General features: G+C 43.8%; 2 long non-coding RNA genes across 3 annotated transcripts; one reads left to right on the forward strand and one right to left on the reverse strand.

Annotated features, from left to right (window-relative positions):
• Positions 1–6,120: 6,120 nt before the first annotated feature.
• Positions 6,121–11,800, reverse strand: LOC114011195 (uncharacterized). Its single transcript, XR_003553036.2, has 3 exons — positions 11,583–11,800; positions 9,668–9,950; positions 6,121–8,893 (listed from the first exon to the last, which is right to left on the reverse strand). It is a non-coding gene; the product is annotated as an uncharacterized LOC114011195 (long non-coding RNA).
• A 2,769-nt stretch (positions 11,801–14,569) lies between these two features.
• Positions 14,570–23,326, forward strand: LOC114011194 (uncharacterized). 2 transcript variants are annotated; one of them, XR_003553035.2, is made up of 4 exons: positions 14,570–14,755; positions 20,975–21,015; positions 21,483–21,693; positions 22,730–23,326. It is a non-coding gene; the product is annotated as an uncharacterized LOC114011194 (long non-coding RNA). The 2 variants fall into 2 exon arrangements; XR_003553034.2 differs by having other exon boundaries at positions 21,483–23,326.
• Positions 23,327–25,203: the final 1,877 nt, after the last annotated feature.

The raw sequence follows: 25,203 nt of genomic DNA on the forward strand, positions 1-25,203 counted from the left end.
TCCCCTCTACTCTGCTCCTGTGAGACCCCACCTGGAGTACTGTATTCAGCTCTGGGGTCCCCAGCATAATAAAGACATGGACCTGCTCGAGTGGGTCCAGAGGAGGCCACAAAGATGATCAGGGGGCTGGAACGCCTCTCGCATGAAGACAAGCTGAGAGAGTTGGGGTTGTTCAGCCTGGAGAAGAAAAGGTTCCAGGTAGACCTTATAGAACCTTCCAGTACCTAAAGGGGCCTGCAAGAAAGCTGGAGAGGAACTTTTTGCAAGGGCCTGTAGTGACAGGACAAGGAGGAATGGCTTTAAACTGAAAGAGGGTAGATGTAGATTAGATATTAGGAAGAAATTCTTCACTGCAAGGGTGGTGAGGCACTGGAACAGGTTGCTCAGAGAAGCTGTGGATGCCCCATCCCTGGAAGCGTCCAAGGCCAGGCTGGATGGGGCTTTGAGCAACCTGGTCTAGTGGAAGGTGTCCCTGCCCATGGCAGGGGGGTAGAACTAGATGATCTTTAAGGTCATTTCCAACTCAAACCATTCTGTGATCCTATGAACCTCATGAAGTTTAAAAAAGGGAAGTGCCAAGTCCTTTACCTGGGCCGGAACAAACCTATGTACAAGTGCATGATGGTGGCCAACGAACTCAAAAGCAGCTCTGTAGAAGAGGCCCTGGGAGTTCTGGTGGACACCAAGTTGAACATGAACCATCAAACTGTCCTTGCAGCAAAGGTGTCTAATAGAATTCTGGGCTGCATTAGGATGTGCCATCAATAGTAGGTCAGGAGATGTTGTCCTTCCCCTCTCCCCAGGCCTAGTGAGACTCATCTGGAGTATTATGTCCAGTTCTGGGTTCTCCAGTACAAGACAGATATGGACATACTGGAGGGAGTCCATTGAAGGGTCATGAAGATGATTAAGGGACTGGAGCATCTGACATATGAGGAGGGGCTGAGAGAGCTGGGACTGTTCAGCCTGCAGGAGAGAAGGCTCAGGGTGACATTACTCATGCATACAAATACCTGATGGGAGGGAATGAAGAAGATGGAATGAGGCTATTTCCAGCGGGGCTGTGACAACACAAGAAGACTTTTACAGAAGAAAAACTCTGTAGGGGTGATTAAAAGGAAGAATAGAATTTGATGTAGCACAAATTTACTAGATGCTTTTAGCTATGTTCCATAGTGCAGTGGTACAAAACCTTTCTGTTGGTGCTCAATAGAACATAATTTTTAGAAGTTTTAATTTACTCTAAGCTAGGACATGAGACAGTGCAAACTGGCATTGTCAGAGCTGCATCCTTAATTCATGAAGGTTTACTTTGTCTGCTGAAAATTATTAAAGCTATGCAATGTTCTCACAATAAAATATCTTTTTTAACTTCAGCATTGAATATGTGTTTGATTAAGGGAAAGTATGAATTATTAACTGAAAAGTTCCAAAACTTTAAAATTTCTTTCAAAGGGCTTGGCCAGTCTAAAAAAAAAATCCTTGAAGAATTAAATGACTGTTGTGCAAGAAAATCTTCTTCTCAACAAGAAGCAATGCTTGTGAAGTGCTAAAGAAAGCAATGGCAGAATGGTAAATCACTGCCCAAACAGAAAGAGTACAATCACATATATCTAGCTCTTAAAAGCAGGTGCAAATACCTTCACTTTTACTTGCTTAATTTGGCCAGTAACACTATGGCCTACTCAGTTGTCAAATGATATTTGTAAATGTCTTTGAAATTTTAAACAAACCTTATTTAAAATAAAAATTTTAGGTTGGACAGACAGGACCTGATACTTCTCCTTTAATCATTCTGTTGGCATATTATTTACAGTTATGCTATTCAAACTTCTGAGTTCAGAAATCTGTAAAAGTGAATTGGGTTCACCTCAGTGAAAATTAGTTAGGATGTTTTCTCTTCCCTCCTACATCCCCCTCGAATATTGTATTTGTTGCCCTTTCCCCACTGAACAGTTTTCAGTCTGACTGGTAGTTCCACATTCAATGCACTAGAGAAGAAAATCTTGGCTTTAAGAGAGTTAAAGTAAAATGATGGCAGGAAAAAGGGCTGTGTCAGGAAGGCTTCTTGTACTCCCAGGGCTTTTCAGGAGCTTCCATGGAGCACGCATTAGGAGAAACCCTCTGCCTGGTCCCAGTTATGCCTTAAGAAGTGCAACCTCAACCTGCTCAGCTTCCACAAGACTCACAGGAGGCAGCACTAGTACAAAGCTTTCCCTGGAATTTTATCCAGGCTGAAAAGATAGTGGTGCAGGACTGGGGCCCTCAGGAGGTGTACTGTCTGCTTCAGCATCAAGGTTCAAGGTGAAGAAACAGTGCAGCTGTCCCTCTGGCTGTGCCAAGTCAAATGCAAGCTGAGTTACTCCCTTGGTTCTGAGCCTTAATGATGCAGGCAGAGGTGTGAGATCTGAGGCCACGGATTTTCAGGTTAGTGGGCACAAAAGTTACCATATAACAAGCTGATGGAGAAAACTGCTTGTACCGGTAGAAATACTCTGCATTAAAAGAACATGAATTGGGTAGTTGGTGGCCGAGCCTTTGCTGCATGTATCCCTTAGAATGAGAAACATAACAAAGCAAGCCGTGCAGACCTTTATCAGCATTAAGTCCTGTGTGCTAAAGTCCTCTAGCTAAAGTACTAGGCTGCGTAGCATCCTGGAAACCCAGCTTTGCATCCCAAACCCTGGCACTCATTGTCAGTGCCTGCTTGATAACATGTTTCGGTGCTGAGCACAGGCAGGGTGGGAGATAAAGAGCTTTTTGAAAGCCAGTGGGAGTCCGACTGCCTTGAAATCAATGACTAGGGTTTCTGTCTGAAAACGTGCTGCTTGCTTAGTGGGAGGTGGGAACGCCAGCGGTGGCTTTGAGAGCGTGGTTCTGTTCCAGCCCCTTTGCCCTGTGCCGTGCAGTTGCCTCTGCCAGACCAGGGATCCCCAGGGTGCCCCCACCCTTCCCTTGCCTTGATCTGCTCTTTCCTCCCGTGCCACGCGAGGTAGCCATGGGACAGTAGACACAAACTATGGGCTGTAAAGCAGGTTTTGTGGTTTCTTTGGACTTTTCAAATTAAGTGAGACAGTCCAGGTTCGTTGGGGAAATCCAGTTTAGAACAGGGGTTTTCAGTGGTGACTCATTGCTGAGTTATTCCTAAACAGTGAAAAACATTATGCCCTGCAACTCATAGGAGATAAGTAAAATGTTATGCATACTGGAATGTGTTGTCTCTGGCACTGTACAGATCACAAATTTTGCATCTAAAATGTTATCGATGAATCTTAGAGGCTGAAATTCTGCTTCTATTTTGAACTGTAAAGCCCCAGAGAGGTTGTACATAATTTTTTGATTAAGAGTTTGCTTTGTTTCTGTTTTATATCGTACTACTGTTAACTCTTTGGGGCCCGTTCTGCTCTCTATTGAAGTTAATTAGGATTTTCACAGTGAGTTCAGGGAAAGCAGGACCTGACCTTTATTGAATGTCAATCGGAAATGGAAGCCAAGCTTGTGTTCTGGATACTATTACTCTATTTGCTGTTGGAGACTATGCCTGAGTTATGTGAATGCTAAAATCTTGGCAGGAATATACCCTAATAGATTACTTTCTGACTCTGAGACGAGTTCAGTGAATATCATTGCAGTTCTAGCACTAGCCTTTTTGCCTCTGGCTTCAAACTGGTGTCTCGTTCTCTGTGGGTGTCAGTATGAAACCTGGAGAGCTTGGGCAGCGGGGTAAAATAGTCTTAATTCTGTAAACCAGCACTAGACTTCCTGTCACTTGGAAACGTGCCAGAGAGGAGGCAGTGCTGCTACCTGGTGAGCAGGGGAAGCATGAGAGCCTGTGCATACAGCTAATGCTCAGCCTGGTGGAAAGAGCTCTTCTAAAGCCATGCGTCCACATTTTGGCTTTACTCTCCTTTTCATCAACCAAGACAGTAGTTTAAACATCCCCTTTGCTGGAGCACCAGCCTTATGGGCAATCTGAATTCAGAAACTGCTGCTTTGTTGAACACACACAGGTAAGGAGGGTTAAAGGGATCCAAAGAAACTCTGAAAACTATGAAAGTAAATTAATTTTACTATTCCGGTAGCACAGGAAGTATGCAGATGTAGGCAAAATAACAAATACGTCTACATTAATTTCTTTTTCTTGGATCCCTCACTAAGCTTGAACACTTTTTTTTACTGGAGTACAAAGGACCTCTTGTTTTTGCTTCCTCTCCTCCAGATAAAAGATCCTTCTTCAGGTGAATTCAGGTTATTTCTTCCTCACTAAATTACAATGTATGTAATGTAAGATGTGTCAAAATGTGGCACAGAGATACAGAAAAGCCAGTGGGAAAGCCCAGAAATGTTATAACAAGCAGAGGGAGTATGGCTTTATCCTCTTCCTCCCCACCATTACCTCCCATTTCCTCCCTGCCTCCTCAGTGCTGGTTGTCCAGTTGCGTCAGCACTTGTCAGCTGTGCCAGACACCTTGGCTCAGATCCCAAACCAACCTGAATGGACTTGAACCCATTTCAGACACTTTCTGGGAAATCTCTCAGAAACTTTTGCTGGGTAGACCTCTCTTATGGATAGCAGATTTAGACTAAATACACAGGACAGTATTTGACTCCAGAGAATGGCAGTTAAGGTACTTGGATGACAGGGCAAGGAAACATGGCATCCAGAGCCTCCTTCAGGGCAAGGTTAGCTCCTTCGCTCTATACAAAGGGCACAATTTGTGAGGCAGAAACTGGGATGCTCACAAATGCATGCCCAGAAAATTTATGCTTATGCATGTGAAGCACTTCACTCTTGGATACTCATGTGGTGCTGAGTGAGGGCTTTGAGAGTCTAAATTTTGGACTTTGCCACCTAAAGTAGTACTTAGGCAGCAGCCAGGGATTTAGCCCACTGTGTGGAGAGAGTCCGTTAGAAGCTAAACTTGGAGTTGTGGAGTCTGAGGTTGAGGTTATAGGTAGTGCTGTATTCTAAATTTGAACTAAAACACTTTCTAACTTTGCCACCAAACATAATTCCCCAAATCTACATTAGGCTTGAAACACTTCGTATGTAATATGAAGCCACAGGAGATTTATTTTTTTCTTTTGGAATGTCTGAGGCAAATCATCTGAGATTTTTTGATTTAAAATGTAAAGAAGAACAGGCACATTTCTGACTTCTAAAAATACACTCTAAAGAGAGGAAAGTCAGCAGGTTCAGGACAAACTCAGTGACCCTGTACAAAGGAAAAGGAGATCCTGACAGCCAGTCTAGCCAGTAGCACTACACTGGAGAATCTGAAGACAGTGTGTACAAGGTGCCTTAAAACAAAACTTCTTCTTCTAGGGCTTGCTTTGCAGTCAACAAACCTTCCTGACCAGGAGTAGCTCCCCTTTGCAGGGAATATGTTTGTTTTCATTTTATGGGCACATTGCTATTTTTCTTTTGGCAGGTCTCCCACTCTTGCCTCACCACATTGCTTCATACCTGTCAGCTTCTCTTTGTACCTGGGTGCCCTTTGCTGCTCCTTGGTCATCTTGACCAGATGTCAGCTCTGCTTAAATGGTGGCAGGCAGCCATAGAATGCTTCTTTGCAAAACCAGAAAAAAATAGTGAATTAACAGCCAACATAATAAACCTACATGGACAGCTTTGGAGATCCTGGAGTTGGTTGCCTTCTTCCAAAACTGGCATGTTCAGTCCTGTCTGCAGGAAAGTCACCAAAAACCTAGTGTACACCTCAGGGCAGTTGGTGGAAAGGGTGCTGCTGACTGTGAGTCAAGGAAGAAGAACGTGGTGGGGAAGTACCTGAGGTCTGGGGACCAGCATACAAACCCCAGGCAGCCTGCAAACCGGAGCAGTAATAAATATGCCTTGCACTGCCATCCAACTGCAGAGGGAGATGCGCACTGAAAAGCTTGCTTATTTTGGAAAAAGCTGGAGAGCTTTTCTACTTCTGCTTGGCCAGCCTTTAAAATGTTAATTTCCCTGTGGTATCATAATCCAATAATCATCAGTCACCCGGATAACCTTGATAATTTTCTTTCCGGAGTTATTTCCCATTCTTTCTCTCTCTCACCCTGTTATGATCCCCTTCAAGAAACGGGCACCAGAGAAACCAGAAAGTTCAGTGCGTTTCATGTCAGGCGTGTTTATTGTAGCAGAACAATTACCACAGAATCCTATTAGTTTTATAGTGTGTTTTTATGCTGATTTGAAGGTACCAGATGAAGGTGTAATGCAACGATAGCACTCCAATTTGGTATGAGTCATGAAGGACAAAATTGCTCACTAGGGACTACCCTTTGAGCCCCAGCTCGTACCACCCAGCTCAGTAGTATTGTTTCTCCTCTCACCTGTTCATTGCCTTTTGGAGTCCAAACCATGTTTATGTGCCAAAGACCTGCACTGGGCTGGCACTGCGAGAGCAGGAGGACAGCTGGGAAATGCGGTGAGGGCAATCAATTGCTGGCTGGCTGGTGCCACCTAACACCACCTAACAACAAAGTGCTTTTGCTCACATGTCAAGGATTGTATAAGGTGGGAAGTGTTTTCAAAGCCTTCTCCTGTCCTAAAGCAGACCTCAGAAGAAAAGGGGAACTGCCACCTCAAAAGGAAGAAAGTAGCATTTTATCAATGGCCTGGTTAATTTTCTCTGACTCCTTCTATTTTCAAAGCAGTTGGTCTAAACTATCCCTATACAGCCACTGGAGGAAGGCTAGCACATCAAGAGCTCAGGACCTTGTCCTTGTTAAAGACTTCTCTTAGGATGGGAAGCCACACTAAGCAAACCCACTGAATCCAGGTCTGCTTACTTTCCTCCTCTGGCTCTTCCGTTTGCTGCGTAATCAAAATCTCCATGAAGCTGCTGCCAAAGCCTGTGTGCCTGCACGGCCACAGATGTGCAGGCATCACTGTGCTCGTATTAATCATTACCCTTATCACAGTCATGGCATTTATACTGAGCGGACCAGAGCATGGCATGAAGGCTGAGCCCTGCACAGTTTCCTTTGTGACAAAGCCCGTTTTAGAGGGGTTCTGGCTGTCCTTTCCCACTGACTGCCACTGAAACAGGTCCAGTATGTATTGAAATAATATTATTTTTCTCTATTAAAATCCACAGTTTTAACCTTCCCTTTCATTTTGCAATATTAGGTCCCCCTTTCTATCATGTACCTGGGCTCCCAAGGCTGAAAGGGCACACCTTGGATTCAAGTGATCCTTGAGTAAAACACACAACAGGCTTTAGCAACAAAGGGTTGAACAATGTGAACCTCTCTCCTGTAATCTGTGTGGCTAAACGCTGGGTCAGAGTGGCAAAATACCAAAATACGGTATTTCATAAGGAGATTTATTTATAAAAATATGATTTTATAAGGAGATTTGATTCATGTCAGTTGTGGAAGCTTCACCTGGACACTGCACAAGTTGTCAGATCACATAACCACTTTGCAATCCCTTCCAGTTCTCCTTTTTTCCAAATGGCATCTGTAAACTAATGCAGTGCTATCCAGCCTGAAAAATAGGAAGCCTGGCTATGGCTGCTGTGCAGCTGAGGTGGTGAGGTCCTTAGGTAGTGACTGATAAGCAGCTGGAAATCAGATTAAGTTGGATGACTGTAGTCTGTTAAAGGTCCAACACAGACCTACACAAGGGACTTGGGGTGTTCCACAGAGAGGCTGTGCAGATGAGGAAATGTTCACATACATTATTTAGTCATGAGCAGCATAAACTGAACATGCAACAGTGCATGCAAGTGGAGCTTTCAGGTGTATGTCTTGCGTATAGATGTAATCCACTAGCTGAGAAGATGCATAACAGAGGACAATAACAAAACCCAAATGCACACGCCTGCAAAAGGAACTGACTGCATATATACATAAAGGAATGTAGCTTGGATTTTTTACCAGTTTTTGGTCAGTTAAGAACATCATCTTCTTGTTTGGTTGTTTGATTAGATTTAGCACCCCATCTACCCTGGAGCTACGTCGGTAGGGAGGGAGCTATAATGGTGTGATGAATCCAGTACTGGGCTTTATGGCTGGGAAAGGTTTAAACCCTATTAAGGCTTAATTTGTTAATCTGTAAAGAAAGGAGGATTAGAAACAGAGTCTGGAGCAGCCGTGATTCTGGGTGAGCAGCTGTCCTCAGGAGTGCAGTGGCATGGTGGGCTTCACAAGGCTCTGAAGGTGGTCAGGAGACAGGGCAGCCAGGGGAAGGATGGCTCTGCTCTTCTGGGCTTAGCCAAAGTGTGTGAATATTTTGACTCCTTGCTCAGTTGGGCCCAAGTTATTCATTTCATGGCTATCCACAGATGTTTGCACAAAAGGCTGGGTTGCCTGCTTGCGCAAACTTTTTGGAATAGTTAATCTTCAGTCAGTAAATCATGGTTTGGGAGCAGAAATAAAATAGTGACTAGCAAATAAATAGCAACACAGAGCTCTCCTCTGCTGTGCCAGAAGATGAGCTGAAACCTGCGTGTTCTCCTGTGGCCATAGTGGTTATGGGCAGATCACCTCCTACCTCCTGGCCTGTGACACAGCTCCTCCTGGTCATGTTCAGGCATGGTAACATTTTCTTGTATGGGAGGATAAATGTTGCAACTATAATTATAGATAGTAAATGCATTAGAAAAGATAAAGTCTCCTGGTGAGTGACTCATGAACAGGAAAAATGACACAGCTTGTCAAAGGCATCCACAACAAATGGTGGACTCGGTTCTTTCCTCTGGCCCAGTGTGGCTGTGATTTGTAGCTCCCGAGCTGCGCTTGGGCTCAGCAGCGATTCAACTGCTGAAGCTCAGCTCAAGGGATAATGCCAGAAAATCGTAACCTGAGAAAAGATCCCTTGAACAGCATTGTTGGGCATTGTGGTGCTTGCCTCTGTTTGTCCCTCCTCATTGATTTGTTTACACTGGAACGGAAAGGTAAAACAATATTCAGTTTTGTAAACAGATCATCAGTAAAATACCCTTTGTTAATATTAATAAATAGCTTGCTTAAGAAAAACCCCTAAGTCCCTGTGGTAGGTATTAGCCTTTGGTTTCCAGTTACTCAACCTCTTTACAAGTCTTAGAGATCTCATAAACTTTGAATGTTGTAGTAAAAATATTTATAGGGTAAGTCAAAGAAAAACATAAAATTGCATTCAAGTTTTGACAGGAGTAAAACTACTTATCCTGCTTATTTTTTATTATAGAAAACTGGATGCTGTGACCTCACTAAAAAATGATAGCTATTTAAGCAGAAAGGTTGGAAAGGATTTTGTGCATGTTAGTATTTGCTTTCTGAAGTATTAATATTTACCTTGGGAAACTCTTAAGTGCTTAATTGGAAAAGACAGACAAGAGGTGCTCATGGTGTCACAGGCTATTTATGGAGTCACAACAAAACTCTGATGATAATTCCAGATGATACTTCAGTCAGGAGCTACATCGACCCGCATTTTCACTGATCTAAGATTTGAGTGTGGTGAAGGCTAGATCCACCATGAACACCCAAGTTCCACCACAAGTGCTTCATCTCAACAGCCAGATCCTAGGAGACCCACGTTCAGCTTTGTCCAGTCCTGTAGATGCTTAAAGCCCCTACAGCATCTCCATTTCCACTGGCACCCCACCCTGCTCCAGACATCACCAGCCTGCAGGGAAATCCAGAGAAGCCTTTGCCTACCTGGCCACTGCCTTACCTTGCTTGTGGAGCGTGAGCCAGCTGGCAGGCTTGGGGTGTGCTTGGTGCCTCTGACTGTGCATGTCAAACAGCACAGGGCACAGTTTCCAGGGCTGGGCTGCCTGCCTGCTGCTCTGTACTGTATCCACCTGTACTGGGAAAGGGAGACCCACTTTTAGATTCTCATCTGGTCTCAGATCCTCTCAGATCCCAGGGAAGTGCTTGGCACATCTGAGATGTGTTTTCCTCCATCCCTTTGTTGACTTGGTGGTGTGTTGTAGTAAGTTAGATATTTTGGAGGGCTGTAAGTGAGGACAAGGCACTGATTAACCTCTAGGTTGCAAAGATACTTATGTAAGGTATGGAAAAGCTGCAGTCAAATCAGACCCAGACTGAGAGAAATCAAGGATGCTGCTCTCTGGTAAATAGGCTTTTTAGGAGACCTGACAGTGAACATTCTAAATCACTAACCTGGCTTAAAAATTCAGGCATAAGTCCCATAACGGAGATGCAAAGTTTGGTCTGGGCTGAGAAGAGAAGCAGAACAACATCAGCAAATGCTTTGCTTAAAATGCCTGTGCTAATGGTGAGGATTTCCACCCCGCAAGAGACTGTCCAGTTGAAAAGCTGCTTGATGGGTATGAGGACAGCTTAATCACAGGTCTTGAAAAGCAAGTGTCACATAAAACATCTAGTACAAGTCTAAGCACTAAATTCTCAAGTGATCTAAGCTGCTGCTTAGGCACTAAAACAAGTAGCTGGGGTTTTTTTTAAGATCTGAAGTGAAAAATTTGATCATCATATCCCGGAGCACTTGGACTGGACAGCAGCTGAGAGGCTGTTGGAAAAATCTTTTCACAAACATTTTCAACAAAAAAATTCTTTTTGTCACTTTCTCGATGAAGATTGAGTCTTCTTCCTCAGCGGCAGGGTTTCAGTGGTGGCTCATGCTGCACAGGCTGTAAGGCATCTCTTCCTCAGACTGAGAGCTGGGGGGCAGGCAGCTGCTGCAAGGGGAGTCTCCCAGGATATCCCCTGCTGTAAAAACTGCCACATTCCTGATTCATTCCAGGTTTTGGATTTAAAATTACTTAATAAACCCTGGAGTTTTTTGGGGGGCAAACATTAAAAAGTCGCCCCCTCTTTAGCCTCGGCCATGCATCCTTGTGTTCTGGCAACTGGGCTGGGAGCGCGGTTTCCCTGCAGGGAGCCCGGCCGAGGGTTTTGCTCAGCCTTGCTGGGCGGGGGTGTGTGTGTGGGGGGGGGGGGGGGGGGGGGGACGGGGGGTGGGGGGGAGGTGGCAGCTCATACCGCTGTGCTTAACACCCACAGCTCTGAAAGTGTTAACACACACCTGGAGCTTTTTATTGCTATTATAAAATGGGGGCTTAGTTAACTTACTGTCCCACTATATTTAGACAAAAAATATCCAAACTTTTCAAGACTACAAGCTAAAAAATTAAAAAAAAAAGTGCTATAATTGTAAGTCCCTGTCTCTGTTTTGAGGCCTCTTTTTCATTAGGAAGTGGCCAATATATGACTGTCGTTTCGCTTCCTTTGTCTTTTGTAGAGGAAGCATTCTGACTTCTCATAAGGATGGTTTTTATGGGTAACAATACAGAAATAATTTCATAAGAACTCTCACTTCTTGCAGCGTCAGCTACAAGTTACAACATAAAACCACCAAACCCTTGAAGATTATGTGAGAGCTATAGTTTGATGAGCCATTAAATCAGGTAACCATTATTCTGGAGATTTTAGTCAAAAAAATGTTTTAATGCTGTCTTTTCACTGCACTGCTTACTTTGCATGATCCTGTTTTTAATCAGCTTCCTCAGTAACAACCATGGATAAATACCACCTTCACATGTGTGCACAAGTTCTGAACTTTGAACGAATGCAGTATGTTAATACATATTAATCTGTTTACTTACTTAGCCTGTGTCTGGTCACAGCCAATAAATCCACAAATCCAGGAGCTGCTGATTGTATGGCGGGCATGTAAAACACAGTACACAAAGGAAAACCTGGAAATTTGTCAGCTCATAGAAAGCTGGACCTTACTTTTTAAAATGGGATGGTACATATGCCGAAGACGTGCCTTCAGAAGTGCACTGCTGTTTACCAGGCAGCTTGTTTGGTTTTGCATAGGTTGCAGAGCAGGATGCTGCTGTCACCTCAGGGATATGATCCCAAGTTCACTGACTTGCTGGATGTTACCTATGAGCTCAGCCTCACTGAGAGCACCCAAGTCTCATGTGAGACTCAAACCAAGCACTGGGGGTGGGGTGGGGGCTGGGTTATTTGACTTTCCCCACACCCCCTTGATAGAACCTGAAAGGGGCTGAGTAAGACTCATGTATTTACATTTATCCAGAATTGGTTTCTTTATAGGAGGGACACATAGATGTTAATTAGGTACAAAGATATTGTGCAACCTCACCAGAGAGGCATGCGGTACTGCCTTGCTTTGGGTGTGTTAGCGCTGAGCTTGATGTTGTAATGACTGTGCCTCATTTGAGGGCTTAGGGGTAACTGGCCTCCAGGGGTATTACACTTTGAGTTTGAACTATATACTAAAATCATCTGACTTCTTGTTTGGAAAGAGAAAGAAATCTTTGCTGTAATTTATGTCACCTTCTGAAGGGGAAAAAAGTCTGAGGGGGAGCATCCAGGTACTGGTTCTTCTCAGCACAATCTCCCCATCTCTCCCCCGTGCTTGTCTTTGGAATTATGTTTCACCAGCATGCGGATCTGGGACAGAGCCTTCTGGAGTAAAGCTGTGCCATCATTTGACTGAAAAAGTGCTACTAGTTGGGGGCTTGGGGGACGCGGGTCTCCCCCCTCCCTGAGCTCTGCTTTCTATAAGCGCCTCTGGAGCTCACTCCGTGTAGTGTACCGGGGGTCCAGTAACACTTTAGTGAAGACAGATGTTAATGCTGAGTGAGCAGAAGCTAACAGACTCACAGAGCAACCTTGGCAGCTCGCCCCATTTTTCAGATTTCAATGTACCTACAAAAACTTTAAAAAAACCCAGAAGAAAGCCCTCTCTACATTTTGGCCTAGAGCAAACTCTGGTGTAAGTAGTTCATCAAGACACACTCTCTTTAGCTCCTTAAACACACAGCTAGATCAAAATAAAGTATGAAGAGCATAAAGTAACTCACAGACACCGTTTATTAACACTGAGGCCTGCTGCAGGAAGAAAGTGACCTAGTAAATATCCTCCCTGAGTAGTAAAATAGCTGCTGTAAGGAGTTATAAGAACTTTTGTGAGCTGTAATTCCCTAAGGAAAAAAAAAAAAAAAAAAGAGAGAGGTTTTTACAATCTTTCATCTCTGCTTGAAAGCAGAAATAAAAAGCCTGCCCCTAAACTACTAGGTGCTTGTGAGCAGCCTGCTAATAATGTCATCTTCTGTCTGGTCTTAAAGGAGAAGGAGAGATATGGAAAGAAAACAAACCCCACAAACAGCACTGGTCAGCTTTATGAGAGCTGCAACTTCAAAGACTGGAAGAAATGCTCTGCAGACTGGCTGTTCTGAAGATCAAGAGTTCAGGAGTTTTAAAGGGCCTTTATTAGAGAAAATTCTGCATGAGAAACTAACAATCCCTGATAATACTGCAAATGGGTGTCTTGCACTGGCAGTCCTGCATGTAACTAACTTACCTGAGCTCTGAGGAAAAGCTAACAGTATGAGCCTACTTATTTTTTGCTTGTATATGTTGTATTTTAACCAAGCATATTTTGCACAAGGCTGCAGTGTTGGTGATCCGTGCGAATACCATCCCTTCTTTACTGGTGACTAAACTGAGATGGAGTGGAAGTGCAGCCAAAGTTTTCATAAGCAGTCTTAGGTTTGGGCTCCTTCCATCTGCGTTGCTGAGCATGAGATACAGAGGTGTTCCTATCGGGGTGCTCCAGATCAGTGTGATGGCAGATCTGGAGGGTACTGCCCTGTCCCCAGTGGAGGCTCTATGCAGAAAGGAGGAAAGGATTGCAGGATGTCATGAGGAAACGGATTCATAATCCAAGTGGTCTCCTCATTAAGATATCCATTTTCTGTTCTGAAAACAAGCAGGACAGTGGCAGTTTAGTCCTTTTGGTTTGCTTTTTTATTCTAGCAAAGCGTAATGCATTAGTTTTACTAATGGAGGCACACGCAATACTTCTGACAATGTAAGAGTAATGCAGATGTGTAAGTTCCTTAGACACTCTGATATCTTTATCAATATGAGCAGGAAAAACAAGGCAGAAAATACATGCTGAACTATGTCCAATTAAATGTATTCTTGCTTATCCTCTCCCTGTATCCATTTTTCCCCCTCGTGGCAACTGCGACTGAGTTTAGCTGCACAGTGTCTAAGAAAGTTTACAGCAAATGTTCTAGTGATCAGAAACATGATCATCCTCAAAGGATTTAGGACAGTAAAGAGAACACATATCAAAAGAAAAGCTAGAATGATCTCTCCATTTGCCGCGTAAACAACAGTGAAATATGCTATAAAGAAATGCAGCAGATTGTGTGCTAGATGCCAGCACTGCGCTTGCAAATAATGAGTTAACCAGTAAGTTGACTGAAATAAATGTGCATTTTTTTTTTCTTCTGTGGACAACTGAGTCTCTAACAAGAACCACGTCTGTAATAAAAGTTATGATGTCTCTAGCAGGAACTGGTAGTGCAAATCAAACATACCATTAGCTTGTCAGGCTCAGCCAAGTGAAATAACAAGCAGCTGGGTAGTGCTGTACACTGAAATGGAAAACTGTTGCCCCTTAACAGAAGATTTCCTCAGAGAAAATTAAGCATGAGGGGCAGCGACAGACCTGGTTATTCATGAGCATGGTGTCACGGGGAGGTCAGTGGAAGGACCTTACTTAAACCATCATTCTGGTTCAGGAAATGCTGCCTGACTCCTGAAGTTAGCAGAGCAAACTCTCCCCAACACCTCGATGAGTAAATCAGGGTAGTGGGGAAGTGCATGGCACCAGGGAAAACGGAAAGGGAAGCTGCAGCATGTGATTTTGCATCTGACCAGCCACGCTTGGCCATGAGACTCAAGTGCTTTCAGCTCTGAGGAGACGGAGGGGAGGATGGATTGTGCCTGGGTAAGGGGAGAAAGAGAATCTCTTCTTGTTTCTAAGGGTACTGAAGAATAAACCTGGAAAGTGAAACATTTCCCTATGGTAGACCGGGAATTGGATGCAGACTGTGCTGGGCTAGATGAGTGTTTGTACTTTGGGCTTTCAGCTAAACCCGAGCTGTTTGTGTTGTCGCACGCTCTTTTACAAGCTTTTGGCTGATGGAGCCTGGGTGGCAGAGTGGAAAATTGTTTGGGAGGTTTGCGTAGCCGTGTGTGTGTTCTGTGGCCCCGAAGCCAGACGTTGTTTATTGAGTCCTGCAAGGGATCCTGGTAATCGTAGCTGATTTGCAAAAGCATATCTGTTGCCCATGTGTATCAATTAGATTGCAGTATTTGTGTACAAATCACAGGCTTGATATTGATCCTGCAGCTTGTGGCCAGCTGAGAGCAGTTTTACGCTTGTGTGGAGGGTGTAGCTGTGGTACCCCATTTAAAAAAAATTCTGCTGCCCTTGCAAAGGTGCACCCAGCTTTCAAATGCAGGTGTGTCTCTAGCAGCTCACTCCAGTTGAATTCCAGCCCATAAAATGTCCACAGACATCTCCACACTGCAGGCACCTGCTCGGCCTGCTGAGATCCCCAGCTCCTCGCCTGGGTCATGAAAGCCCCATATCCATTTTTGAGGCAGCAGCCAGTACCAGAGCAGGTTGGGCTGCACTTCCCAGGAGCCAGGTCTTGAAAGAGGGAATTTTAAAAGAGGTAATAGTGCTTTTTATGGCTCTGAATGCTCTCTGTTCCCATCCTTTTCTTGATGCTGGAGTATGCCCAAGTCTGAATAGAAAATGAAGGAAACAACATTTTGACCAAAAAGCTTTCTTTTCACAGAGCAATTCTAAACCACTTTCATGTGCCTGTGGTACATGTAGGCACTGCTTCCACCAGCGACGTGTCTAACCAAACCCGAGGGAGTGTAACACCACCACTCCTGAAGTGGAGCTGCCAGGCCATTCCTGGGCTGGCAAAGGTCCCCCCCAGTCTCTGTCAGGCATTCGAGCTCTCAGTCTTCTGGGGGGCAATAGAGACCTTGGAGGCTCAGCCCTGACTGACACTGCCCAGGGCAACTTTTGAGCTCCAAATTTTCAGAATAAGATCTGGAGTGTAAAAGGCATAGCAAGCTCTTGCCCCAGCTCTAATAACTATAATTAGTTAGAAAAATGCTACAAGTATATTGCAAAAGAAAATTTCCAAATGCTTTTCTTTGCAACTGTTTCATTATATTTTTTCAAAATACAAAAATACAGTTGTGTTAATTTTTGTCATTCAGTAACAAGAAAGGAAAACTCTCTCTTCCCTTCATCCTTCCCTGCCTCAGGAAAAAGGGAAAAAGGGGAGGGAGGAAGAAAAGAGGGTTGCTGGCATGATAATGACTTGAAATGTTTTTTCTTGAAAAGTTAAAACATTTTGGAAAGAAATTTTCCACATTTCTTCTTGCTTTTGAAAGAAGAAATCCTTTTTGAAAGAAAGAATCCTTTTCAAGAAAAATGCTTTAAACTCCAAGTATTGGCTAACTTTATAAACAAAATTCTTTCCCGGTTTTATTAAGGGAAGTAAACAAGGCAGAAGTGATGGCTGAAGCAACAATTTCCAAGATGATTGACACATGAGAGCTTTTATCTTTTCAACTATAAACTTTGATTGGTTTTCGTCCCCCCTGCCTCACTTCCTCCTTTCCTCTTTCTAAAAATTATTGCCTTTCAGTTTGTTTTAATGGTGTTTATGTAATGTCATAAATATTCTTGTTTAGAGCTGTAATTATTCCCTACGATTAATTCTGTTCATTCTGAGGTTGTGCAATTTTTTCACTGGAGGATATGTCTTTCATGTTCATGTGTTTCTCCATGTAAAATGCAATGTGTCCAATACTAAAGCCATGCCTGGGAAGGCAGGGTTAATGCTTTTCCTTTTTGCCGTGGCAATGTTTGGAAGCATTTTTGTGGAGTGTTTAGTATCATTCCTCTTCGGGTTGGGATTAAGGTAATTGATAGGGCATTGAGCCAGGGGTCCTTTAGCTGTCCAACCTCTGTTACATGGGGTGGAAGCATTCCATGGCCAAAGTCACTTCCTTTCTCTTTCTTTTATATCCCATTAGTCTGCCTGTGTTTTCGATTTCAGAGGAATTCCTATAAATACATCGACTGTAGCTGCTAATTGTGGGTAAAACATCAACTATGTGGAGGCGGTGGGAGTTTTCCCAAAATAAGGACTACAGGACTCAGCCCTCTGTACTCTCCAAAATGTATTTGCAGTAAGTGAAGATAATGATCAGCATTTTTGTGACAACTGTTCTGCGTTACGTTAGGGCAAACAGTTGAAATCAGACCTTAAGTAACAGGCTGAGTCCCACCCAACACTGCAGAAGTGACTGACAGTGCATAAAGGCCAGATGTATGTACATGGTGCCCAGCACGTCTACCTTTGGTGCTGTGCCTCACGTAACGAGTTAAAAGGAGATGGGTAGCAAGACTTTCATGCCCCAGAGCAAAGGAAAAAAATCTTGGAGGAACAGAGTTAAAATTATACTTTAAAGAACGTGTAGAACATATACTCAAAATACACAGCTTGTCTGCTTCAGTGTATTTCAGGGATATTTTTATGTGGTATTATTTTCTCCTAATGGCTTAGCAGCTTGAAAAGCCTAATCTTCTGGAAAAGTTTGGCTGTCATCCTCATAGCCAGTTTCGCAAGCAATCGCATTAATGCCCAGATGAATTGACTGTGATTATTCAGCATAAAATGAAAGAAGTTATGCACTATTTGGGGAACCTGTAGAGTTTAATTTTTGTTCAATTCATTTGCAGAAGCCCTCTAGGCAGCTTCTAGCGCCAGCTGGGGAAGGGTTTGTAGCAGGGGATCAGCGTGCTGTTTAACACCCGGAGGAGGAACAGGCTGGAAGCACAGGGTCCTGCTCTCGGCCCTGCAGGGGCCCTGCAGGGACACCTCAGTCCCTGGAGGAAACCTGCTCCATGCCATGGGGGTCCTGCGGTCGCGGAGGGGGTCAGGACAACCTGGCACCTGCAGAAAGGAGAGAGCTTGGGGCACAGCCCTCGCTAAACCAGACCATAGTTTTGCCAGGCTCATTCAGTTGTATCTGGACCTAAAAAAGAAAAGAAGAAAGGAAAAGTGACTAGAAATGTAGTTTAAATAAAACAGTCTATAAAAAGAGGCAGGAAACTGTTGGGAGACCTCAGTGGAAAATCCCAGAAGAGGCGGGTATCCCCACATGTTCCCTTTCTAGGCCCTGTCACAGAGCGGGGCATCTCATTAGGTCATGTTTACCGATGGCGCTTGTTGTCTGTCTCCTGATTCAGCCCCCGACAGGACATGGGGAGGACAAAGCCTGTCCTAAGTGACCACCGATGGAGCCAGCCCTATTCATGGATTAGGGCTGCCATGGAAACTCAGTTTGCAGAGCTCACCACTGCAAACATGGAATGAATGGCCAGGTCAGCACCCGAGATTAAAGGGGAGGGAAGGAGGGAGTTGAGCAACTGTTTGCTGAACTCATTTCAGGAGCTTTCCTGGAACAGTCCAATATTCCAGAAATCGGAATGAAGAGTTTTTAGTTTAAACCAGAGTGAGGATTCCCCATGTTTGAGAAAAGCGTTGTGTCCTTTGGATGCCTTCAGTGAAGGACAGCAGCAGAGCTGAGCTAAGTATTGATTTAAGTTCAGAATAACCTTAAAAGACCTAAAAGAGGTTTAATGATCAGCCGTATGTGGAAAATGAATCCCAGAGGGCTTATCGTTTAATGTAATGATTTATGCAATGTGTTATCTGCCACTTGGTTTGGATACTTGTATTTTGATCATTGTGAGACAAAACTCATATCCAGGTTTTAACTGCACAGATCTATTGGCTAGCTAATCCTAGATGCGTTAAAAGCATGACTGGCTGTTTCACCACCTGGAAAATAAAACTTCTTTTACCACCTCAAACAATGAAGTTTGCAGCAAAGTATGTTTTAACAAGCATCTCTGCTTTTTTTTTTTTTTTTTTTCTCCCCCATATTAAAAATGATATATTTTTTCCCTCCAAGTCCAATGGCTGAGGGATAGCCCGTGATTTAGGAGACCTCAATTTACGTCCTACTCTCTTATAGTCTTCCTTATGACTTAGAATAAGTTCCTCTGTCACAGGAGTTCAGAGAAACCTAGGTGTGGTCTCCACAGTCTGGTGGCATCTACCCTAAGGGCTACCTGTGTGTTGTGAAATGCTTAGCTGGAAGCTGGGCATCTGGGAGCCAGCTCTGCTCTGACACCCAGCACAGATGCACAGAAAATACCTTAAAAGCCAGGAGTACGATTCATCCCTTCAGACTTTAGACCTGGAGGGAGCGGAGATGGCTAATGTGATGTTATTAATTTCTTGTTTAAACCATTGCTCTTGGTATATACAGCTGTGAGCAGCACACTTGGTGAAGTTAGAACAAAAAGCTAGGACATGAAAGCCTGGAAGGCAGATGCAGTACTCTGGTAGGTACAACTTCCTAGTTGGATACTGGTGTTCTGAATGTTATTACTTGACTGTGTTTTTCAGCCAGCTGGGCACCCATTTTGGAGTACTTTTGCTTAAAACTATGTCCTTAGCAAGGGAAATGTCAGAAAACACATTATTAAACTCAAAATTGAACCTATGGATCCTTTTCCAGACAGTAAAACATTTTCTCTCTCAGTGGAAGAGACTGTGGTTTGACATTCTTCGTCTTCACAAATCCAAGTTAACCAGTTCTTTTTATCAGAGTTATTCCTATGTGCTGTAAGGCAGTTGCTTAATACTGTGTTCAAGTATCTTGCTGAGGTTAAACTGGTTGGTCATTCCCCAAATTTTCCATTTCTGCGTACGATAGCATGTCAGCCTTTCTCTAGTGCTCTGGGGCCTCATAAACCCCCATGAGTTTCTAATGGCTCAGCAGTTGCCCTGGTTAAGATGAAAACTGGATTTTCTCACTCCTTCCTTGTGTTGGCCTTATGCAGAGAAGTTGGAGGGTTTAAAACTCTGCTGAATGAAAAAAAAAAAAAACCCTGAAGGAGGGGAGAAATGTTGGAAATCAAGCAAAGTCAATGGCAAAACCTTCACGGTTTTTATTGGGAGGCAGACCTGGATCCGTGGGCATAAAGCTGAAGAGGGCAGATTGTGGGTTACGTGAAACTAGGCACTAGCAGTACACACAGGAGAGAACATCCAGCCTCATACAGTGCCCTCAGAATTATCTGTTTGTAGCAGCACACAGAAGAAATATGAACTAAAAGAAGGGAAACTGTAAAAGTTTGATCACCTAAGGTTAATGTTTGAGCAACTGGAGCTGTCTGCAAATGTAGATTTGTAGGTTCTGTGCAGGCACACTCATTTCTGCAGAGCTGCTGTGGGATCTTGCTTCACACGTGCACATGCAAACCTTAGCCACCCTTTTTGCTCTGATTCACCTGGAAGAATTGACCTGAACAATTGTTTTCCTTTGTTCAGATCCAAAGGGACCTGAACAAAATTTCTCTCAGTCTGTGGCTCAATAAGTAAAAGTCCACATGCGTGTGCATCTGGCTCACTCTGGCTGGGCTTTTTCTGCTTATAGAAATTCTAATAGTTTCTTGCTAAATACACTAAAGAGGTTCCACAGATCCTCATTTACATATGTTTTATATTATCTATGTTTTTGCTTTTCATGGTTTATTCTTCCCTCCCACAAGTTACCACTCTCCCCTTCATTAACCAGCCTAACTGAAAGCTGACATTTTCTGATTTATTGTTCCAAGTCCTCTTAAAGTCGCCAGTCAGAAGAATAGCTGTGCCCCTGTTTGGTTCAAGGAAGACATTTAATACAGATTTTGTCTTTCCTGTGCTCAAAAATATTTTTTCCTCTGTCCTCAGTAAGAGATGAAAAGATGACCCTGCAGAGCAAAAGTCTCCATTGAATCAGCCATCAGAGAGGAGGCAGGCTGGGTTTTTCATTTGAGTTTATTTTGTTTTGTGCTTAAATATATTTTGTTAACCCATGTTGGGAAAAAAAAAAAGGGGGGGAGAGTTGCTAAAAGAAGAGCATTACATCCCACTGGAGTTCAGCCTGCAAGCTACCCTTTCTTGGGAGCTGCCTTGAGTTCCCTTGCATTTTGCTTCTGCAGACAGGGTGTTTTATCTGCTTTTTAGCCTCTGACCCAGAGGTGTGACCTTTTCACTTTTATCTCTTTCAGAGTAAGCCTGGGCCCTGTCAAAGTTCCCCGAGAGACTAATGGTAAGTGCAGAGCAAGAAGGGTCATTTCTGACAGTAAAAGAGGACAAAGCACGGCAGCGGGTGATGGTGAGGTGCCCCCGGGACAGGTACCTGCAGCGGTGCGGTCCGAGCGGCTGAGCGGCCATCCCTGCCAGCGCCCCAGCAATGCGTAGCAATGATGGACGGAGTGCCGGCAGCCAAGGGCTAATCCCTGCTAAACCATCCCTGCCTCCCACCCGAGCATTGCGGCAACAATAAATAAAGGCATAACCAGTTTCAGGAGAGGTGCTTGCTTATCTCCTGTTGTTTAAAGCAGACAGATTTAGCCTCGGTATAAAACGGGTCATGGAAATAATATTCAGCTGTGACTCTTAGCATTTATGGTTTTTAATTCTCCCATCTTTCTACAAAGAAGTCTTTTCTGTTGTCCTTGAATGACAGATGTGCTAAGGCTTTAAAAATGTACTTTCAGTTCTTCTGTTTTACAGATCTGCAAAATCTGGGTTCTGGGATGCCTTGCGGCAGTGATGTCAGCAATAGCATCTCTCAAACTGCCTGAAGAGGAAAGGGAAAATCAGCACAAGAAAAATGTATCTGTGACACAGAGCTGCCTGGGAGGTTTCCTACCAGGGTCCTCCCTGATGCTGGAGCAGGAAAAGATGCTGCATCAGTGATGTGATTGAGTTTCCCTTTCATGGTGTAGGTATCTGTTTCAGAGCCTCGGCAGAGGATGCTGCAATGGGTCCTGTTTGTCCTGCTCGCGCATTGAGGGAGGGCAGCCATGCAGGAGCTGCAGAGGCTCATCCTGCCTCAGGCTGCTCTGTGATGCATCAGCATGTGTGGGACAAGCACGGCTTCAGGCTGCTTTATTTCCTGACCTCAGTGGAGAAGAGGGAAAGGAAAAGGCGAGTCACAGCTACATGCTGTGGGATTCCCTCCTTCTGTTTTGGAAAAGAAATTGCAGAAGGGAGTCATAGAGCCAGGGAAAAAGAGTGAGGTGTTTTTTGTGCTTTTGATTCAAAGCCTGCAGTCTGCCTTGTGTGGTTCTGCTTGGTTCCAGTGGGTGTGAGATTGGACCAGAGGTTATTTTCAAAAAAGGGGTGTGAGGGGTGTGCAGAAAATTCCTTTACAAGAGAAGGTCCTGCATCACAGGGAAACCTCTCCACCACATACTGTGAGGAATGATGTCCAGCTGGAGATCCCTATTGCAGGGAAGCATGAAGAGGTGACGTGTTCTGTTAGGGAAAGGGAGAGTTTTCAAGTATTTGTTTTTTATTTAAAAAATTACAGAGCTGCTCTCTATAAAAACCTTTCCAGTTTTAAATGGAAACATTTCAATCCAGCTTATGCTAGAGGTGAGGGCTCTGACCCTCAGGAGCTTCCATATGGGGATGAGGATCAGGAGCACAATCCTTATAGACATGGCTAGATATAGCTATAAAATGGGGCATAGCATGTGTTCAATATTCTGTAAAATACACAAGATAGCAAAGATTAGGGAATCCTCTCCTCTCCAGCTCTCTTGTGCCCAAAACCCACTTCATGAATGTAGCAATAATTGACCAGAGCCCACCAGAGTAAAACCACTCACCCATTAATAACCCAGCCCAACAAAACTGAGATGCTTTGTTATAGACGATGATTTTGCTTTTTCCTACAACACAAATTGCTCCTAAGAACGAAGATGGCTTGTACACTTTAATGCGCATTGCTCATTTCTTCATTATATTTCCAGTGTGTGCCCTTGGGTGGAGTCTACTCATCTGCAACATCTCTGCTCTCCCCCCAGACCAACCGCTGCGTGCCAGAGGCTGGTGCTCATCCCAGCTTCCAGTGTGTGCAGCATCAGTGGAACATGAATCATGGCTGGTGTTTGGGCTCTGTAGACAAAGTTTCAGATTTCCAGCTCTTCTGTCTGATTGTGACAGTGCTCTTATTTACCTTTCTGTTTTCTTCCAAAAAAAAAAAAAAAGGGTTAAGGCAGGAGAAAGAAAAGTTCACCCAGAAATGAACCATAAATGTCCACCTCTCAGTTGTACATAAAACTTATTTTGCACTTATTTCCTAAAATAACTTCTTTTTTAAGAACTTTTTAAAAGAAAGAAACCCAAACTTATTGAAACTCATGGGCAGAGAATTCATTTGGTTCACATTGATGGTCTCCTTCAGGCTAATGGCTGAATTTGGCTTTAGAAAAACTGCGTTACTGTTAGGGGTTTGTCTTGCATGAACAGTAAATAGACTTTCAATGGCCAAGATTCTTTGTGGTAACTCATCATAAATCAATGTAAGGAACAATATCAAAAAGTAAAAATGGTATTTTGCCACTGTGGCGGATCTTAAAGTTTTCAAATGTCTAATGTTAATTTTAACAGCTCTTCCCTGGAAGCAAAAAAGCTTCTAACCTCCCATGGAAGCTGCTATCCAGGACTGGAGCCAGCTACGCTATACTATCTCTCCTAGTTCTTCTGTCTTCCTTCCTTGGAACTTTCAGCTGCCACCAGATCCCAGTCACTTCTGACAGTTTCTAGTGCCACTTCCTCAGGGTAGGATTTGAAGCTGGGTATCTATTGCTGTTCTCTAGATATGTATATATTTTTTATTATTGTATGATTGTGGCTAAGCCCACAAGCCCACAATCCTCCCTCCTTCCCCACCAAGTAATTTATTGGAAGTAACTGACTCCCAAACCCGAAAGTATCCCTTGTATCAGACAAAAGAGAAGAAGGGTCCAGTTAGGGTCTGGAGAAGCCTGGGTACAACTCTCAGCTCTGACACGTCACTTCTCTGCAAGCAGTTACACTTCTTTGCAGCCCACACATAAAACAGAGATATAAAAATGGTCAGTCACAAAAGTGGTTTCAAGTCTTGCCTCAAAATTTGCCATGTCACTAAACTGTCATGATTTTTTTACCCTCTGAATTTGAGGCTGTGGCATATAAGAAACTGATCCATTTTCAATTTTTTTTCTGAAACCTCTTTGTTAAACAGATGTCAGGTAACAGGCTTTTGGTAAAACAGGATTGTGCAATGCAATTCCTGAAGTTGGCTCATGGGACATCTCTGCCCATCTTTAGACTTTAAGCTTGAGACATTGTACCTGACAGTGGTGTTAACCGAGGTTTTGATTTTGGGGGCATTTTTATATGAAGAAATCCAGAACACAGACTCTGTTATGCATGCATGAAAGTACTTTTCTGGGATGATATACTTCATTTGGGCATATACCTATTGGCAAAATGGCTTTGGTTGATGCCCACTGCCTCTTCACCAACAAAATTTAGTTACAGCAGTGCACTGGTGAATGGTGAATTTCTTAAAGCAGAGAGTCTCCTCAGATCCATACTCATACCAGCTTTGTCAGATGCAAATATTCCAACATCACATGCGTTTTTGCAATCCTCATTGCAGACAGTTAATTACAGGATGATTCAGGGCACTCTAAGGAGCCAAATTTCCCTATACAGTCAAAGAGGAGCAGTCTCTCCAAGGGTGTTTCAAGGCAGGGCTATTGGCTGCCCAGTGCTAGACGGTATGACTGTCTCCTTCCCAAATAATACAGTCTCTCGCAAGAAAATCATGAATCAGTCTAAAAAATTGCAGGACTTCTTAAAAACAGAAGGGGTAATTTTGTTTGCTTTTCTAAGTGCACTCGTGTCAGTTTTTCAGGCTGTTCCCCTCCAGCCATGATGGCAACACATTTACTATGTGATTGAGCTCCATATGGGCTCTTGATTCCCAACTCTGGGCCTCCTGCAGTAAAAATAGTAATATAGAAAGGTAGAAAGGCTCAGAAAACAGCTGCTGGAGAGGCCTTCTTGCTTTCCTGCAGGCTTTTCACCTGGAAGCTTGGCAGCCTGTTGGCAGGGCTGGCTGGGAAGCCCTGGGGCCATGGCACCAGTGGGGAAGGACCCCTGGTTTAGAGTCCCTCAGGGTGCAATGAGCAGGCTAAGTCCCTGGAGTTGATATGAAACAGGATTGTTTTCATGGAATAGAGGAGAATCTTATTCCTTTCCAGCTTCAAAGGGAACCCACAGGACCAGATCCTGCAAGATTCTGCACACAGATCCAAGTATCTGATGCACGCAGAGAACAGTGTCAAATTTGGTCTTAGCTTATTGTCATTACAGATTTTCAGCTGCAGTGAGTGCACTACTACTTTGTTCTTCCTCAAGGCAGGCTTCTGTTCAGTTATGCCAGTCATTGCTT

The sequence above is a fragment of the Falco peregrinus genome, chromosome 5 (assembly GCF_023634155.1).
Source record: "Falco peregrinus isolate bFalPer1 chromosome 5, bFalPer1.pri, whole genome shotgun sequence".
NCBI classification, from domain to species: Eukaryota; Metazoa; Chordata; class Aves; order Falconiformes; family Falconidae; genus Falco; species Falco peregrinus.